This window comes from Nannospalax galili, unplaced genomic scaffold (genome assembly GCF_000622305.1).
Source record: "Nannospalax galili isolate Female #2095 unplaced genomic scaffold, S.galili_v1.0 scaffold1956, whole genome shotgun sequence".
Classification (NCBI taxonomy): Eukaryota; Metazoa; Chordata; class Mammalia; order Rodentia; family Spalacidae; genus Nannospalax; species Nannospalax galili.
This window is the reverse complement of record NW_008337307.1, coordinates 1-13,282: the sequence shown is the minus strand read 5'-3', so window position 1 is coordinate 13,282 and position 13,282 is coordinate 1.

Here is a 13,282-nt window from a genome sequence, read left to right as displayed (position 1 = left end):
AATGACACTGATGCAGTAGTGGCACTTTTATCTTGGGGGTAATCAACAGCTACCTAATTGGACTTAAAACCCACTCAATGGGAGGAAAATCATGTGTGGACCTATAAACCTAGCCAAGTACAAATAGCTGGAGAGGTCACTGAAAGATAAAGCTTCCAGAAGTATATAGGCATAGGAAAGGATTTTCTAAATCGGTCACCAGCTGCTCAGGCGCTAAGGTCAACAATCAAGAAGTGAGACCTCATTAAACTACAAAGCTTCTGTACAGCAAAAGAAACAACCAAGGAAGGGAGAAAGAAACCCACTGAGTGGGAGAAAGTCTTTATCAGCTACACATCCAACAGAGGATTAATATTCAGAATATACAAAAAAAGCCCCCCAAAACAAAAGAAACAAGAAAATAAATGACCCAATAAAAAGACGGGCTATAGACCTGAACAGAGAGTTCTCAAATGAAGAAATAAAAATGGCCAAGAAGCACATTAAAAAGTGCTCAACATCTTTAGTAATTAGAGAAATGTCCCGACCTGCAGGGCGGGAGACGGAGACTCGAACTCCCAGGGACCTGGAATGATGGGACAAGAGACACGAAGAATGACAGCAAGACAAAGAACTCTGATCAAGCTGCAAAAGTTTATTTTTCCACAGCAATTCTTATACTGGCTGAAGCAGGAAATTAGCTGGGGAAGGGGAAGGGAAGGTGTTGTCTCAACGGGTTAATGAATGTCCCTTAGGATGAGGGGAACTGGCGCTGTGAGTCTGGTTGCAGGAAATTGGTGGTTGCTCAAGCTTATCTTTGAGTCATCGGAAACATTGCTTATCTTAGGGGGCAGGGAGGACTGATCAGCAAGTTCTCCGGAGGCTGCTTGCCCTGGGGGGGCAGGGAGGGCTGCCAGGCAGCGTGGTATCCCACAGAGAAATGTATATAAAAACCACATTACAATTTCATCTTACCAGAGTCATGCTGGCCAAGATCAAGAGAAAGACTCCAAATGCTGGAGAGGATGTGGAGAAAGGGGAACACTCATTCACTGCTGATGGGAATGCAAACTCGTGCAACCACTATGGAAAGTAATGTGGAGAACTCTCAAGAAAACTATAAACAAACCTACCATATGATCCAGATATACCCCTCCTTGGCATATACCCAAAGGACTCATCCTTTGTAGAGAGTCCTTTTGTAGAGATACCTGTACATCCATGTTTGCTGCTGTTCTCTTCACAATAGCTAAGAAATGGAAACAACCTAAATGTTGCTAAACTGATGAATGTATAATGAAAAGTGGTGCATTTATACAATGGAGTTCTACTCAGCAGCAAGAAAAGATGAAATCATGAAATTTGCAGGTGAATGGATGGAACTAGAGACTGTTATACTAAGTGAAATAACACAAATTGAAAGAAAGTGACATATGTTCTCCCTCATTTGCAGATTGTAGCAACTATCCCTTATATATGTGAGTGTATACATTATGATGTAACACCAGGAGACAGGAAATCAGAAAAGAGACACAGAGGTAAAGGAAAAGAAAGAACCCGAAATAGGGAGATAGTAGGAAACAGATGTTACCAGGGAAAAGGTGGGGAAAATGGGAGTGATCGGCAGGGAGGAAGGGACATTCAAGAGGCCAAGGTATGTGTGTGGGGGGACTTAGGAGAGAGGGGATGGTGGTAGGCAGGTGTTATTGGGAGGAGAATGGGATTAATTGAGGCACTGGCACTGGAGAGTGAGGCCAGATGGGAGGAAAAAGAGTAGAGATGAATGAATCTTGGCAGGGCTAGAGGGAAATGTGAGGCCCCCAAACCCCATAAGAAATGCCCATACAGTGTCAGAACATTAGTGTATATGTATACCCGGCATCTCCTTGGCAAAGAACACAGTGCCAGACAGAAGAGACCTCCTTTTGAGTAGTTGCTGAGAGTGGTCCAGGAGACTCCCAAAATAGCACAGGCTATTGCCAAACCTCTTGGTTATCTCCCAGAACTACAACATAAGACCCTACTGCTGAAGACAGGACATGCTTCAGATACAGGACTTGGAGCAATGGAGCTAGAACTGACCCTGGAGGCCTTTTATCCAAAGTTTAGCTATCATAATGCTAAATGATTACATGCAAACTGGTAAGGGACAAAAATCAATCAATGGTCCAACCCAGCGCTAAAGCCTAATAACCAAAACGACCAACATGCAAACTACCTCTATTGGTGCAGTAGTGGCACTGTTATCTGGGTGGCAATCAACAGCTATCTAATTGGACTTAAAGCCCTCTCAATGGGAGTGAACTCATAGGTGGCACTCTAAACCTAGCCAAATACACATGGCAGGAGAAAGCATACATCCTAGAGAAAATAGTATCTCTTTCATATCTTTAGACAAATGAAATTTCTTACTATATGCTATATATGGATCTTTATATTTACAGACAAGCATAACATACACCACTTATCAAAGAATCTTCTTTTTGCAACAGATGGAGGCTACTGCAGAGATCCACAACTGGTTGGGCACAGAGAACATACATCTGAGAGATGCCTAGTACTAGGTGACACATCTATAGTTGAAGTTCTGTACCTAAGGCTCACGGAACATAGCAGAACAAGGGGTAGAGAGAAAACTAATGCATCCCTCAACTCTCATCAGTGAAGCTTCCTTGAACAACAGAGTGCAATGCACACAGTGGGCCACAACTGGTCAAGTTTTAAAGAATAAGAGACTGTGCATTCTTGGATGGGACTCCTGTATTAACTCACCCACTCATGGCTCAGGGATCATTGCAGAAGAGGAGGTAGAAAGATTGTAAGAGCCAGGGTTGGTTCATGAACACAGGAAGCAGAGGCTTTCAGGCCACTGGAAGCTTGCACATGTGAACTTGTGGCAATGGTGGCATTGAGCACAGGACCCATGCCAACTCAATCAAACAAGGGCCCAGAGGGGAGGAAAGAAATGGGTGGCTGGGCCCCTAGATTGAGAACTTTTGGAGACTAATTACTACTGGACAAGGGAGAGTATGCCTTACATATGCTCTCTAGGTTAACTGACTAGACTCCAGTGGACATATTTACACTGAAGGACATGTGGGTACAAATGCTGGACTGAATGGAACTTAATGTGTATGGCAGAATACATGTAGTCCAGTTGGGGATATGGGTGGGGGAGGGGATCCAAAGTTGATTAAGAACTGTTGTATGAAATTACAAAAGCTCAATAAAAAGTTTTTTTAAAAATGAAAGGTTTTGCATACAGTACCAAAATTGAATAATATATTGAAACTAGAAATTATTATTTAATATCTGCTAAATGATGTAAATAAAATCATTGCAAAGAAATAATTTTAATTCCCCATTAGATGATGGCTGGGAAATTCTCATTCATTTAATCAATTTTGCAATGACTCTGTGTAGCCAAAATGACTGGAATCAATCTGGTGGGGTTTTATATCTTATAATATTTAGCAGTTTGAATTTCTGCATTTGTATTCTAAACTCAATTTTAGAAGGTTTATGAATGATGTCCTCATGTTCAAATCACATTAGCAACATAGCTTCATAAATATATTTCTCAGCACATTTCTAATTACGAAGACATGAAAAATGACCCATATAAATGACATCACCAATCCCATGAATGAGAAAACTATTCATCATTCTGTCTGAATTAAATCAGGAGCATATGGACTGTTCCTTCAAATGGCCATAACTTGGGATGCAAGTGTCCCTCCAAGACCCTGTGTCAGAGGCTTGGTACCTAGTGTGATGCTGTTGGGATGGTGTGGAACCTTAAAAAGGCATGACCTTAGGGAGAGGGTCTGAGACTCACTACCAGCATGTTCTCAAAACCAAAAAAAAAAAAAATAGTGGCAACTGTGGTCCTTCCTCCTCCTCTGTCCTCCCAACCATAAGGTGAACAGTTTGCATCACAATGTCCCTCAGCCATGAGGTTGGAACACAGAGTCGCTCTTAAAAAAAAAAAAATGTGGCACTAAATGGACTCAGTGGATATTTTAAGAGAGAGAGAGAAAGAACACACGAAGTTTGGAGGCAAAGGTGTTGCGGATATAGGGAGGACAAGAGGAGAGGGAATTCAGGGTAAATTTGATCAAAACACATTATATGTGTGTATGAACATTAAATATTTTTAAATTAAATTAAAAGCAGGCTCAGTGGGTAAGAGCACTAGCTGATCCTCCAGAGAACCCATGTTTGGCTCCCAGCACCCATATGGAAGCTAACAACTGTCCATAACTCCCGTTCCAGGAAACTTGAAACACTCCTCTGGCATCCTATTGCATGCATGTGATGCACTTACATACATGCAGGCAAAACACCTATACATATAAAATAAAAATAATGTTTTAAAAAGTGTATTGCAATACAATTTCATAAGAGTCCATATGTATAGCCAAAGGCTACATAACAAGCAACAATGTGAGACAGGTGACACCTTCTTTTGAGTTGTTGGCCAGGGTGGCCAAAGGGATTCCCAGATAGTAACCCAGCATAGAACTGGGAAACAGTGGGGGGGGGGAGAGGCTGGAAAGATGGCTCAGCAGTTAAGAGCACTGGTTGCTCTTTGCAGAAGACCTAGGTTTGATTCCCAGCACCCACAAGGTGGCTAACATCTGTCCATAACACCAGTTCCAAGGATCTGATGCCCTCTTCTGGCCTCCACAGGCATTGTAAGACACAGGTGCACTTACATACATACAGACAAATACTCATACACATAAAATAAAAATAAATAAATTTTTTTAATTTTTGTTTTTTGGTCCCTTTTCTTTGGAGACAGGGTCTCCCTATAGACCCAGCTAACCTAGAGCTCACTAAATAGACCAGGTTGACTTTGAACTCACAGAGATCCACCTGCCTTTGCCCGAGTGCTGGGATTAAAGATGTGCAATCACCACACCCAGCTAAATAAAATTTTTAACATGCTGTGCAGGGATCACTCTGCACCTCCCTCCCAAACTGTGAAGTCAAGTCTCAATGATGAGGATGAGACACACTCAAAGCAGGTGAAACTCAATGTCTGTGTTTCCTCCAAAAGTCATGCTGGAACTCAGTCTCCAATTAAGTATTGTAAGGGTCTGAGGGTTTGTCCGGAATTAACGAAGGGCTGGAAAGATGACTCGGCAGTTAGGAGCATGCACTGCTCTTCCAGAGGACCCAAGCTCACTTCAGGTGGCCCACAACTGCCCCTAACTCTGCTCCAGGGAGATCCAACAACTCTGGCCTCTACAGGCACTGCACTCACATGTGCACACCCACATACAAGATGCACATAAGCAAAACCAAGAATAAGGTCGGGCATGGTGCACATCTTTAATCCCAGCGCTCAGGAGGCAGAGCTCTGTGAGATCAAGTCCAGCCTGCTCTACACAGTGAGTTTCAGTCCAGCTGGGGCTACATGGAGACCCTATCACAAAAAATAAATAAATAAATAAATTAAAAAATAAATAAAAGTGCATTGCAAACATCCAAGAATATCAACTAAAATTAATGAAACCTATTAAAAATTCAGTGAGAAATATGATAAAAATATTTTATACAGAAATTACATATAAATTACAAATACACATTTGTGTATTTAAAGACTGAGTAGGAGACTAATGTTCAAATAGCAAAATACTTAGGATGTGGTGGCACAAGTCTTTAATCCCAGCACTCAGGAGGCAGAGGCAGGCCGATCTCTGTGAACTCAAGGCCAGCCTGGTCTACATAGTGAGTTCCAGGCCAGTTGGAGCTATAGGGAGACACTGTGTCAAATAGGCCAAAAAATAAAAATAAATAAGTAGCAAAATACACAAAATGCACCTCAGATGAATAATATTCTGGAAGATAAAATTTTACACATATCAAAAGTATACACAGGAAAATCAGGAGAAAATAAGCTCATATTTTCACAGATTTCTTATAGTTGCCATATGGCTTTGGTGGAGGCCACAGAGAGAAATCTAAGAGAAATATACTATTGGTTCTTCATATTTGAAGTCATACCACAGGATGGAGAAAAAGGTGGCATCTTACAGCTTGGGTTTAGGAATAATAAGGCTGAAAGGATGATCCACAGAAGTGGGAAACGTTTCTGAGCATTGAACCAAGGCTCAAATGATGGAACTCCCCTTCAAAGTCTGAGTAGTGCCACAATTGACTCCCACAGCTCTCGCAGTGCCCAGTGAAGAACTCAACATGTGTACATGTGGTGAAAGGTGCAGAAGGATGTGGTCATGAGAAGGAAATGAAAGCAGAGGCAGAAAAGCAGTGATTAACGGCATGCGATTCTGGAGACAGGCTGGTTTGTTCTCAGTTCCGGTTCCTGTGTTTGACTGAAGCCCCAGTTTCCTCACTGATAGAATGATGGGGATCCCAGATTCTCTCTCAGTAGCTCTTAGTGATTCTGCACAGCAAGCATTTAACAAACACTATCCGAGGCATTGGTACTGGCAGACATAGCTCTACTGCACTTTCTAAAGTGGGTCTACATCTGGGTTCTTCAAAACTGGGGACATGGCACAGTTGGTAAAGTGCTTTTTGGACAATATGATGGCCTGAGTTCAAATCCCCAGAACTCATGTAAAAGCTGACAGAGTGGCACACATCTGTGATCGCAATGCTCCCACCACCAAGTAAGAGGGGGAGACAGGAAGCTTCCAGACCAGCTAGCCTGGTACACACAGCCATGTGTAATGAATAGACCCTGTCTCAAACAAGGGCCAACATCCAACATGTTCTGTCCTCTGACTTCCCTATGCCCACTATGGCATGTGCACACACACATTCATACACATACATCATATTCTTACAGAGAGAGAGACAGAGACAGAGACAGAGACAGAGACAGACAGAGAGACAGAGAGAGAGAGAGAGAGAGAGATCTGCAGCACTTTGCCTGATATCTCCACCATGCCTTCCCATCGAGAGAGAGAGAGAGAGAGAGAGAGAGAGAGAGAGAGAGAGAGAGAGAGAGAGAGAAGCTGTTGGAAGTTCTTCAGATCTAACTTCTGAGTCTTCATATAGAATTCAGTGTTATTTCCTCTAAATTCTGAATACCCAATCTTAAGCTAGCCCAAGCTTCTTATAGCATGTTCAGTAACATAAGCAAATATTATTCATCAGCACCATTCAATATAAAGTTAGTAGATGAATTAAAACAATATATAAGCATTTTAGTAGGCCAATTCACTTTGACTGTTCAAGATTATCTCTTTTGTCATTCTTTTTTTTTCTTTCTTTTTCTTTTTTTGTTTTGTGTTTTGTTTTGTTTTGGTTTGGTTTTGGTTTGGTTTTGGTTTGGTATTTTTTGAGACAAGGTCTCCCTGGAGCCCCAGGGGCTGACCTGGAACTCTATGTAGACCAGGTTGGCCTCGAACTCACAGAGATCCACTTGCCTCTGCCTCCCATTTCTAAGATAAAGTTGCTGAAAAAGAGTGAGAGCTGAAAGAGAGCTCAGAAGGTCAGTGGTGGTAAAAGCCCATTTTCTCTAGAAGCTCTCTCTATACACCCTCTGCTCACAGTCAGATTTTCCAGGATGTGAAGAAAGTTAAAGAAAGGAGAAAAATAAGGACAGATAAGAGAGAAAATCCAGTAGATTTCCTTATCTTTCCCAAGAGCACAGAATGGGATGGAGGTGGAAGGGACCAGAAGCAGTCTTAGAAATTAGAGCATTGCAACTTTCACCATCAACCATACACGTTATTGTGAGAATAACTTTGTGACAAGTGTTTAACAGTCCATCTCAATTATTCTCACAATCACTTTTTTAACATAAGCAATATCTTTAAACCTGAGGTTCAGAGGGATGAATTAATATATTTATCAAACTCACTAAAGAATATGAGGAAGTTATTACCAAGAACCAGAGCGGCATGTGTGTATTCTGCTTCCCATGATAACCACACAGGAAACACGGGTTTAGGTGAGAATTCAGTACACATTTTCTTATCCACCCCCTCCCTCTTGTGGCTCAGTTAAATATACCATTTTAATGTCAAGTGTCAAGGACAGGAAACAGTTAAGAACATTGCCTGCTCTTGCAGAGGCCCCAGGGTCAGCTCATGGTATTCACATTGGGCAGCTTGCAACGGCCAGTAACTCCGACTCCAGGGGATCCAGTGTCCTCTTCTAGCCTCTGTAAGCACCTGCACTCATGTGTACATACTCACACAGAGACACACACAAACACATGATAAAAAATTAAATATTTTTAAATATTTTATTTATTTTTTATGTGTCTAGGTGACCCATGTCCTGCAGTCCCCACAGAAGTCAGAAGAAGGCATCAGATTCCCTGGAACTAGAGTTATGGATGGTTGTTAACAACCATGTGGGGCTGGGAATCTAACACAGGTCCTCTGCAAGAGGAACTAGTGCTCTTAACCACTGAGCCATGTCTCCAGTCCCAAAACTTTTTTTTTTTTTTAAGTGGAGAGAATGGACACCTCATTCTCTTGATTTTTTAGGAAACGCTTTCAGTTTTCTCCCCATTCAGCTCCATACACATTTTTCATTCAAAGTAATAGAAACCAACATTTTGTTTTAGGAGAAAAGCTTACAGTTGACAGAGAAGGCACAAGGATAACTCAGAGTTCTGGTATACCCCATATCTAGTTTGCTCCATCAGTACCATCATATATTAATTTTTCACAGTTAATGAATCAGTGCAGATACAGTATCATTAGCTGAAATATACGCTTCATTCAGATATTCATTTTTCACCCAATGTCCTTCTGAGGCCAGAGTCCACCTCGAATGCCACATTATATGTATTTATCATGATTATGTTTGTTTGCTGACATTGACAGTTTTGAGGCATGATGATGGTATTTTATAGAATAGCTTTAAATGGGATTTCTCTGATATTTCCCTCATAGTTGAAATAGGCTTTATGTTTTGAGAGTAAGAATACAGTAAGAAAATACTTTTATTTTTGTTGTGTTTTTGAGTTGGGGGGGGTCTTACTATGTTGTTCGGGCTGGCCCAGGACTCATAGTCCTCCTGCTTCGGTCTCCTAGCTCTGTGATTACAGGTATGCACCACATCTGTTTCTAGAGTGCCAACTTCTTCACATCACATTGATGGTAAAGTACTACCAACACAGCTTTCCATGTTTGACGCTAACTTTGTTAGTCTGATTTGAGGTCGTGATTGCTGTTTTTCCATGTTAAAGATATTTTGTTAATGTGATTATTATTTGAGGTATAGTTTATGTTGAGAAAAATATACACATTTTAAATATATGATACCATTGCTTTTGACAGATAAATTTACCCATATAATCACTTCTCCGATCAGGATATAGAATTTTTCTACCAACCTGTTTTACCTCTGTTTTGCCTTCTCCTTCCTCTTAAATCATGTGTGTGTGTGTGTGTGTGTGTGTGTGTGTGTGTGTGTGTGTGTGTGTATGTGTGTGTGTGTATAAGTTTTTGAGACATGGTCTCATGTAACTCAAACAGAATTCAAACTTTCTGTGTAAACAAGGCTGGCCTTGAACACCTGATCCTCTTGCCTCCTCCCCTCAAATCCTGGGACTGCATGTGTGTACCACCATACTCAGCACCTTTTAATTCAGTGTTTTATTTCCTGAAATAACTAAGGAATTTTCTCAGGTATAGTGGAGTCCTAAATGTCCCATCTCTAGTCAGCATAGTGCACATAGCAAGTTCTCTAGAACCAAATAGGCTCTTCACTTGGCTGTGTTCTATAAGGTGGTAGTCACAGATGGCTTATCTATCTGTTGTCCTGAATGAACTAATTATTAAGGTCAGCTTTAGCATCCAATGGACTTGAAATTTCATCTTATAAATAGAAACAGAGGGCACACAAATTTACTCTTAGGAAAAAAATATTTAGCAAAACAAAGGAACCAATTCTTTCTCCATTACAACTGAAAGTTTAAAATGTGCAGAAGTCGACCTGATTCTGGCACTTCTGGAAAAATTATTTTGCATAAAATAAAAAATAATGTTATCTTCTGAAGAGCATAAAAGAGAAGCAACAGAGCCATACATTTATGGATTTTGTGTGTACAGGAGGTAGTGCATGTGTCATGGTACACATGGAGGTCCCAGGACAACTTCCCAGAGTTCCTTCTCTCCTTTTACCATGTGGGTTCTGGGATCAAACTCAGGTTGTCAGGCTTGGTGGCAAGCATCTTCACCTGCTGAGCCTCTCATCCCCTCTTTCTCTCCCTTCACTCAATGTTCTATATTTATAGTATTTGTTTCACATCTCTCAGGAATAACCTAGTCACAGTACCTCTTGATTGTAAGTGTGCATGTGTGTGTGTATGTGTGTATATTTAAACAACTTCTTAGTGAGAGTTAGCCTGACTTCAGCTTTACAGCTGAAGTAAAAAGAGGTGATTCATGCAGGGCTCGGTTCATCAGTACATCATACGTTCATAGACCCACAACCAAGGGCCACTGAGGACATTTTCTCACCTCAGAAAATTTGGTTTCAATGGCTAATAACACAGGACCCATCATTTGATCTAGTTTTTCTGCCTCTGCATTTGGGTATATCTTTTACACAGACATCCATGTTGGATTCTGTTGTCTAAAGCAAGTGACAGGGCTGACCAGATTCCAGAGGATAAGAAATTGATGCCTATTGACTGGTGAGAAATACTGCATAGTCAAATTTCTGATGACAAAGATATGGAATTCAATTGATGGATTCAGTCATTTTTATCATCTCCTTCCCTTATTTATTTTATTTTGTTGTTTGTTTTCTTTTTAAATCTTTGAATTTTTGCAAATTTCATAAAATATATTTTGACCATATTTAGATACCCCTCCTCTCTCTTCACCCCTCTTATAGTCCCCTGAAAAATTCCATGGACTCTGTCATATACGTTAAGGCTTATTCAGCCCAGTTTGTGTCCCAAAATATCCTTAGGTGTGAATCCATCCACTGAAGTCTTGGTAAACTACCTAATGTCATATCCTTAGGGAAAACACACTCTCCATCTCCCAGTAGTTATCAATTGCCAATAGTTCCTCAACTAAAGCTGGGACTTCTTGCCCACTTCCCCAATTCTATGCTGGGATTTTGTCTGGCTTGACCTTGCATGGACACTCAATGACCAGTGTTGTGAGTTCATATAAGTAACTTCCCAGCTGTCTGGAGAACTCTGTTTCCTTGTGGTCATCCACCACCTCTGGCTCTATTATCTTTCTACTCCCTCTTCCACAATGGTCCCTGAGCCTTGGATAGCAGAGATTTGATATAGGCGTCCTATTCAGGGATAAGCACTCTGCAGTCTCTTATTCTCTATACTTTGGCTAGTTATGACTTTCTGAGTTAATCACAATCTGCTGCATGAGAAAGCTTCACTGGTGAGTGTTGGGAGGTATATTAATATTCTTTCTTCCCTCCTGTTCCACTATTTTCCCTGAGCCTTAGGTGTACAGGCTGCATTGTAGATGTGTCACTTAGAGCTGGGCATCTACAGACACTTATTCTCTGTGTGTGACCAGTTGTGGAATTCTGTAATAATCTCCATCTGTTGCAAAAAGAGGCTTCTATGATAAGTGGTGAGAGGTACACTTGTCTTTAAATATAAGGATACATATTCAGAAGACAGTAAGAAATTACATTTATCTAGAGATGTGACAAAGTAGAGCTTTATCTAGGATCTATGATCCTTTACAGCAATGCCAATTTGGCTATTTATAGTACCACACATGAGTTCTCTCCCATTGAGTGGGCCTTAAGACCCCATTAAATAGGAGTTGATTACCCCCCCAATATAAAAGTGCTACTACTGCACCAGTAGAGATTTTTGGGGGGCTGGTCATTGTTGTCGTTCATAGACTTTATTGCTAGATGGAATCACCAACTGGTTTTCTCCCTTGCATAGACCCGTCTGATACTATGGGAGCTAGTCTTCAGGGAGGAGGCTTCCAGGTCCAAGTCCTGTGTCCAAAGCATGTCCTGTTTTCATCAATAGGATCTTACCTTCAATTACTGAGAGGAAATCAAGGGCTATGGTAATAGTGGTGTGTAATATTGGGAGGCTCTTGGATTACCCTGACCAACAACTAAAAGGGACATTTCCCCTGCCTGGCATTGTGATTTTTGTTATATAGCCTTCAGCTATACATGTGCACTCATATTTATTGTGTGTATTTTTGAGTAGGCTTTTGAACTAATACATTCCCTCTGGTTTTTCTGCACCTATATCTTGTAGGATACTGCCCATGTTTTCTTCTAACAGTTTCAGAATTTCAGGTTTCACATTGAGGTATTTGATCCACTTGGAGTTGACTTTTGTGCAGGGTGATAGACATGGGTCTAATTTCTTTCTTCTACACATGGAGATCCAGTTTTCCCAGCACTATTTGTTGAAGATGCTGTCTTTCCTCCAATATGTGTTCTTGGCACCCTTGTCAAATATTGGTTCCCACCCTTTTTAAATCAGCATCAATTTAGACACCTGAATAAAACAAGTAATATACAGTATTTCCTAAGAAACCCTATAGAGCTGAGATCAAAGATTTTTAGGAAGCTTTTTCTTTAAATAAGTTCTTCTCCCTTGAAGAATTTTTTAAAATCATAAATTTTCATTTGCTCCTTCTCTGCCCCTAGCTCATGGTAGCTATTCCCTTCACTACAACAGCTTCTATATAGCCTATGTCTCCATTTTCCTATAAAAGGAAAAATATCTTCTTGATGACCAGCTACTTTCATACTTTTTAACTTTTTCTTTCCATTTATGAGAAATTACTAATGTTAGCACTTGATTTATTAACTCAATTCCTTCTCCTTTCTTTTAAAGCCAAATGTTTTAAAATGCATTTCCAAATGCTTCAGCAAATAATTTTTTAATCTTATTTTACATTTTTGGCCATTGACTTGAAGATTATGTACTTATGTCAAAACCACCCCCAACTTCTGCTCCTCCCCCAGATCTCAGTAAAGACCATCCCCTTGGAGAGACCGTCCCTGACCCCCACATGTCTTCTTTGTGGCTCATAGCATCTTGCTCTCATTCTTTCACAGTCATCAGAACTTTATTACAATGAGTTTACTATGCTTTTCTTTTTCTCTTTCCTATCTCCCCTAGATACATATATCATAAGTGGTTTATCAATAATTCATTAGGAATTAGCAGAGTGACTGTTGATAATGAATATTTATTGACTATACAAATATAAAGAATTGACCATAGTCTATATCAGATAGTCAATTGGCATACAAGGATTAAGAGGGTAGCTATCAAGAAAGGAGAAAAGCCGGGCGTGGTGGCACAAGCCTTTAATCCCAGCACTCAGGAGGCAGA